Raw genomic sequence first — 7,506 nt, 5'->3', positions numbered from 1 at the left:
GCGAGAGAGAAATGCCAAAATGTGAGCAAGAATGGAAGAAGAAGAACAAATGTTGCAAGGAAAACGTAAACAAGTTGCACCAGTGTGACGTCATGCAAACAACGATTCTGTCAAATTCGTTGATAGAGGAATAGCGGTCCGAGATCGGCGCAACCTTTGTATTCTCTCAATCGTGACAAAAGCTTATACTTCTCTTTCACAGTAAGGCAACACTTTCTCCAAGTAAATTTGCAAAGAAGCAAAACTTTGCCACTGCTAAGGGAGCGGAGCGAGAGAGACAACTGTCAGTTTATCGAACCTTGTATTATTGAGTCATGCGATTATCCTTGTTTAGTTGACGGATTTAGCAAAATCCTTTCGGTTCGTATCGCTGGATTGGTAAATAAACGCTCAAGACAAACAACAAAAAATTTACAATCCTCGCTAATGCAATAACAACACTTCACAATACTTGTTAAAGCAATTACAACGCTTTATAAAACTTGCTAACACAATTTATCTCTGTTTCACAACTTGCTTGTGGCTTGCTGATTCGCAACTGACTGAGCTTGCTGTAGCAGAGGCCTTATATACCTGCGCTCGTACTCATGGCAACTCTAGAAGGTTCTGCCGTATATCGCACATTCTCTCAATTTCTCGCCGTTCTTAGTATTCATCCACTTGACGTTTCTTGCTGTCGAATATTCTACGTCATCCCTCGAACATTCTGCCATTTTCTTTTTGTTCGCTTGGCGTTGCCGCAGTATTCGCCACAATATATGTATATTTAACACTGTCTAAATGTCACTCATTCGCCCTGGCGTCCGCTGCAGTTTGCATTAAACTACTACAGACCAGGGATGTTGCGCATATTTGCATTCGCATTCGTTATGCGAATGATTCGCATCATTTTACGCGTTCGCATTCGCATCAAATGATACGAATGTTTTGGGAATGCGAATGTGTACATGGGCAGAGAGTCCACTCTAATATTGTTGAAATGGCTCTAAGTCTGTCTAACCAGGGTGCGGACAATAACCGTCCTTTAGCTTCAGGCGGTATACGGTTAAGTAGTATATCAAGCAATATTCAACAAGTACTGCTAAAGGTCTTATAAGCAACCTAGAAATAATTTTAGATTCCTCCAGCGAAAACGAAGGCTCGGATGTAGAAATGGAGACATTAAAAAATGTGAAATTAAAGCTCAAGTAAAAATTAAAGCTCAAAGAAAAACGAGCTCATCTCTGTGAAAATCCTCTCGATTGCTGGAAAACTAAACTAAAATACGACAAATTGAAAGATCTGGCCCGCAAATATTTTAACGCTCCACGCGTTTGCGTCCCAAGTGAATGGCTGCCAACTTGATTCAAACCGTGCCAGTTTTGGTCCTTTTTTTTGTCATTTATTGAACAAGTTCAAATGGAACATAATTTTTCAATTCGGCACAAAGTGCCACAATGGCACTTTTGTAACAAAAATAACATTTCAATACATTTTTGTGAAATCCTTTGCTTCTTTTTCTCTTCTTAATTAAAATTTACTAATTTATAAAGGCTATTCAACTGGTTTACCTTATTTTATCATTGTACTTTTGTTTTGAAAATGTGGTTCTTATTTTATTGCTAAAATGGGAATGCATAAAAAGAATGTCGCCTTCTTTGGCACTTTTATTTCTCATAGCTAAGGATAGTTGGCAGCCCTGTCCAAGTGAGCAATTGTTGAGCCGGCCTTATATACGAGCCTTTAAGAAATCGCCTCATGGAAGAAAAAACAGAATTTTTTATTTTTTTAATATGATATGCTCATTTTGGACTTTGACTATTAGATTAAAACACTGTATAGGTTAAGCCTTCGTTCAATCTTCTAATAATTTACAAAATTTTTAAGAAACAAAAGCGATGGCTTAAGATGATTATAGCTTTTTAATGTTGCTCCTAACATTGGCATTCGCATTCCAAAAATTCGCATTCGCATTTGCATTCGCGAATGTGAAAAATATTACATTCGAAATATCCCTACTATAGACTTTATTGACCGCCTCGCTTGAAATACACGAGAATGTATGGAGGTTCGAACCCTATACCAACTTAATTGCGGACGAATAAATAGTTGCATGTGCCAACCAATCGCGGTCGAACTAAAAAGTCTGCCGACTACACTGGATCATACATTTTTTTTTGTCCTCACCGGATGCAACTATCCAATTCCTTTGTAGAATTGCTCATTGATTCCGAAAATCAAGTAAATAATTTTTCTATGGATAAATTTTCGAGATATTGGCAATTTACCGTTATTCAGCTTTAAAAACGGCAGTTCCACTTATGTATCTTACGAACCAATTTAACAATTTTAATAAGAAATACAACAAATGAAAGCTAACGAAATTCCCATAAACCATATATGGGGCGTTTTATACCAATATCCCGTCCATATTCAAACTTCATGTGTTTGATTTATTTCAAATTTTTAGGGAGATGGACAAATATAAATAATAAATATAAATTTAAGCTTGATTAATAAATTTTTAAAAACTTTACAGCAGTACAAAAACAAAAACAAATCGACTTAATAGTTTTCCAAATATCTCGTGAACGGTGAGAGGAAAAAATCTGAAAAAAATCACACATTAACACATCAAAATTCTCTAAGAAAAGAAATATTTAAAAATTTATTTTATTGAAAAATTTTTCACATACAAATTTTTTGATAAAAAAAAAATTAATTTTTGAAAATATGCCATATTTATTTATTATTTATGTTTGTCCATCTACCCTAAAAATTTTAAACAATACATCACTTTTCGATAGGTCTGATAGTTTCTGAGAAATTAATTAATAATTCCAGTTTTTTTGTATTTTTTTTAATGAAAAATTTAAACAAATTCAAACATGTAATTTTTCAAACGGTGATTTTGGTAATCACCGAGCAGTTCTACATAGGAATTGTATAGTGGCATCCATTAAACCGTGCTATCGCAAAGGGCTTTATTAGCAAGTCGCACTTCTACGTGCGCACACTGCAGATTTTTAGTCGGGTCAACTCATCATAGGTACCGCTACTTTGGTTTTGCCAATTTGACAACTCTCAAGTAAAAGTAAACAACGCCTCAGAAACTTTTCACCATACTTTCACAAAAATAACTGGCTTTTAACACTTTATTTATTAATTCGGTTTATGAATAATACATATTATATTCTTACAATATAACACAATTAAACCTTGTTTCCTATCGAAAAATTAAATATTGATAGAACGTATTGCTTTGACAGTAGTTGCGTTCGATAACAAAATTAGCCAACACCAGCCAACAATCAAAATCAAGAGAGTAAGCGAAAATTCTCTCCCAAAGACATGAAAAAGCAAAAAAGTAAACGAACAGGAAATTAGCCATTACTTGCAAAAACCGGAAGAAGAAGACACACCAGCTGACTTTGTTTATGTTTTATTTGTAAACAAACTGAAATTCATGTTGTCTCCATAGAAGGAAAAAGGAAAGTGAACGTTCAATGTTCGCCAGAAACATTTTTAGAAGTAAAAACTAGTTGGCGCTATCATAAAGTCACATAGCAGGCAGCCAAAAGGCTGTTTACAAAAATTGCAACTATATGTTTTGTGATCAATGTTTTCGTGTTGGATAATTTTTGCTGACTAAAATTTTGCCAGTACAAAATGAACGCTTCTCTGGCATCAAAATGCCAATGCTCTCTCAATTTTTGTATGTTGGATAATTTTTTGTCGTTATCGAACGCCATGCAGTAAAAATTTGGAAAAACTATTACAAATTTTTGACTTGTCGAACGCACCTAGTTTTTTTTTTTATCTTCTTAAATATTCGGCTTTGTTTAGTTTTACTTGAGGTATGTTATCGGGGCCAGGACAGTGCAATCTTGTATTCCATCATTCTTGGATAAGGATGCAGAATTTAGTGAATTCAGCTTCGTTGGCTTTCGTTTGCTCCTGTATTCTCTCTGCTGAATGACGCTCATGCGCTGACTCGCTGGTCTATTCGTTCGTGGTGAGTTTTCCTATAACTTAGTGTGAATATTGAAGCTCGTAGTCGAACGATGCCGCGTTGTATGTCAGTTAACTCGGGAGCGTGGTGTTGTAAGAGTTATGGCAAGCGTTGTCGCACATACTTTCCAGTAAAAATAAAATACAAATTAATTTGCAGTAAGAGAAGTGATGAAATATGAGAAAAAGTAGTGAAAAAACAAAGGAAATGAAATTATCCACATTACAGTGTACAGTGAAACCCGCTTAAGTCCCCCCCCCCCCGCTTAAGTAATCACTTTTGGACACTGTGAATGTTTTAATATAATCAGAATAAAATCCCTCTCTTAAGTACCTCCCGGCTTATTTACCCAACCCGCCTAAGTATCTCAATTTTTCGTGCCCCATTTACAATTTTACTTATAATTTTCCCCTTTTAAGTGCTCTTTTAAAATTCCTCAAAATATTTACGTATTTTCAAATTCGGTAAAAGAGTTCTAAAAAATCAACGGTAACTTTTAACCACTTGAAACTTGCACATTATTGCACTAAAATTGAATGGACTATAAAACTGTATACTCAAAAAACACTTCTGAGAAAAAAGTTTGAAATTATGATGATTTTTTTTTTAAGTGTTCTACAAAATCTTAAGCTTAGGTTTATATGGTATTTGTTAGGGAATGAACTGCATTTTAATTGATCGAAAAACCTTAAGAATTTATAAATAAACATAAGTGACAAACAATATCATTTGAATATGGTACAAAATGATATGTCCAACCCTGACTTTTTAAACATTTTAATTCTTGTAAAAATAACAGACCATTGCACTAAATATTTTTTTAATAAAGTTTTTCCTTACTTGTTTATGTGTTTAAATAATGCTACGACTTTGGTTTTAAACAATGTATTCTTCATTAAATGTTATTATTCAAGTATTTATGTAAGTTAACAAGAAGATGTAACTACATGAGTAATTATGTTCTCTTAAGTACCCGCATCGAGGTACTTAAGCGGGTTCTTTTAAGTACCCAACCCGCCTTAGTACCTCAAAAAGCTGACATTTTTCGTGAGGTACTTAAGCGGGTTTTACTGTACTTAAATAAGAATTTGAATAAAATTGAAGTTAAAATGTTTAATGAAAAATTTAATTAAAAAGAACTCTGAAAAAAAATATTTTAATACAAAAACATTTGTTAATCATATATTTTGATTTTGATTTTGAAGAATGTCTGATTTAAGATAGGTTTTGAGTGATTTCATATTTTTGCTTTCGCAAAATGTCGCGTCAGCATTGGCAGCGATAGCATATGACGGGTGACATGCAAACAATCACGAAGCAACAGCGGTTTCATTGGGTGGGTGACGAGAACTATGTGATGCATGTATGTATCTATGTGTGTGAGTAAGCAATGATTTGAACTCAATCCATAAATCTGATTATGTTAATGTGCGAGTCAACAGACATCATGTGGTGGACAATGTACTCGAAAAAAGGCAAATATACGAAAACAATAGAACTAGAAGAGCAAAATCCAAAATAAGCTGAAATTCAACAAAAGTGTTTAAAGTTACTAAAGTTATTGGGTCAACGAGAAGAAGGGTAGTATATGTATTTGTATTTTATGTATCTATGCAACTGTTGGTGCTATCTAACAGAACGAATTCTTTTAATATGACCAACTATTACACTTAATAAAAATATTTAAACAGTGTTTTTTCTATCTTGGAGTGCTGTGTTACTATTATTTAAAAAATTGCAGAAAAAAGTTCAAGGATAATATAAGAGTGGCATTCGTGATATTTTATCAACGGCTTACGCCGAATAAGAGTTATTCTAGAGAAGCACTTCGTTCGTTAAAGTAGCAACGGTCAGTGCACAATCTATTTAATCGCAAACTAAAAAGAAATCATAAAAACTGAAGTTAAAAAATCATCCAGCTAAGATACATCCATGATTAATATTTTTCGTATACCGAATACAAAGCTGCTCTAAAACTTTCCACTAAAAGTGATATTTTTCCTTATAAAATATAATTTATCAGGTATGTTTTTAAACCTAACTAACAAAGGTACATAATAAGATAAGCGTTTAATACGTCAATAGTTTTTCATCATACCAATTTGTATAGGTTCACTCTTAAAACCAACCTCACATATGTGTGTATGTACAAAAAACCAGGAGTCAAAAATAACCTGCGGGGGGAGGGGAGGGGGAGGAGGGGTGATACGGATTTGTAAGTATACAATTTTGAAAGTGCCCAGTGTCGCGGCGGTCCGCGTTCGCGCGCCGCGTTCGACGTCGCGCTCGCGTTTTCCGCCCCTTCTCCTCCTTTCGCAATTATGCCTTGGTGGCAGGGGCGCACCCAGGAATATATTTTAGGGGGGTTTTATATTTCTGAAGATATATCACCGGAAAATACTGAAAATTTGCTTCAGATAATACCCTCTTTAATATACATTTATGCAAGTTTTATGTAAGGTATGTAATAAATAAATAAACGTTTTAAAATTCATAAACTGCACTTTATTTACAGATTAACAGAACTCAAACGCTTTTAACCGACTTAAAAAAAAGGGAGGTTATCATCTCGCCGGAATACATAACTTTGGACCACGTGAACCGTTTTCAATAATCCTTTTTTTATTAGAAAGATAGTACCTCAAGGTTCGTCCCGTAATTTGTTTTAGAGATCCGATGATTGGATCATGAAGAAATTAACGGTACCCCTAAATTTGAATATGAGAATTGAAGTCGGTTGTGTTCTTTCCTTAAAAACTACTTGCTTAATAAAAAGTTCTATAAACTCAAGATGCGCTCAACTTTCAAAAGTACCTAATAAAAAATTTTAAAAAAAGAGTCAGTAAAAATAAATTTATTGATTCCATGAAGTTTTGCACTTCTATGTTCATTTTTTCGATTTCTGATTTTCGATAGAGATGGTGATTTTTCACGATTGCTAAATTTTTTTAATATTTCAAATACCGGAAAAATTAACTGAACTCTCAAGAAAAACGAAAAATTCATATAAAACGACGGACGAGAAATGGAAAAAAAATTTTCTTCTACCAAAATTTCTTAAATCAGTTTGCAGCTCTCAAGAAAAAAATGCTCGTATATTTATTCCCTCATGAAAATTTACAGCAAAAGCAAAGCGCTTTTTCAAGCAACAGAAATTATAATAAATATTTCTTATAATTTCCTTGAGAGCTGGATTCTTAGCTTTAAGATACAGATTGTATTTGAGGTTATTAGCTTTAGGGGGGGTTTGAACCCCAAAACCCACCCCTTGTGTGCGCTAATGCTTGGTGGCATTATAACCGTTTAGAAACAATAGTAATAATAAAATGCCATTAGTTCACTTCTGAAACTATTTTTTAATGACCAAGTAATTGGAATTATTCCGTATGGTGTTATTGCACCCCACCCATGGCGGAGTTATACCAGGTGAAGTAATATTACGCTACGCGCACACTGCAGCCGGCATCGGCCGAATTCTGCTCGGCCGATATCGGCTATATGCGGGCGATATGAAT

The 7,506-nt window shown here is 34.1% G+C and overlaps 1 protein-coding gene across 3 annotated transcripts in view; it reads left to right on the top strand.

Annotated features, from left to right (window-relative positions):
- Positions 1-4,067: 4,067 nt before the first annotated feature.
- Positions 4,068-7,506, top strand: part of LOC108360218 (leucine-rich repeat-containing protein 70-like) — a 49,533-nt gene continuing 46,094 nt past the window's right edge. Inside the window, exons 1-2 of one of the 3 annotated variants that reach the window (XM_017612426.1) lie at positions 4,073-4,149; positions 5,197-5,572. The gene's annotated coding sequence lies outside the window, so the exon portion shown is untranslated. Of the gene's footprint in view, positions 4,179-5,196; positions 5,573-7,506 lie in introns of all 3 variants that reach the window. The other 2 variants (XM_017612427.1, XM_017612428.1) reach the window with 2 other exon arrangements.

The sequence above is a fragment of the Rhagoletis zephyria genome, unplaced genomic scaffold, assembly GCF_001687245.7.
Source record: "Rhagoletis zephyria isolate East Lansing unplaced genomic scaffold, Rhagoletis_zephyria_1.1 Rzeph_scaffold_00537, whole genome shotgun sequence".
NCBI classification, from domain to species: domain Eukaryota; kingdom Metazoa; phylum Arthropoda; class Insecta; order Diptera; family Tephritidae; genus Rhagoletis; species Rhagoletis zephyria.
Note: the sequence above shows the minus strand (reverse complement) of the source record. Positions and strands in the feature narration are given on the sequence as shown.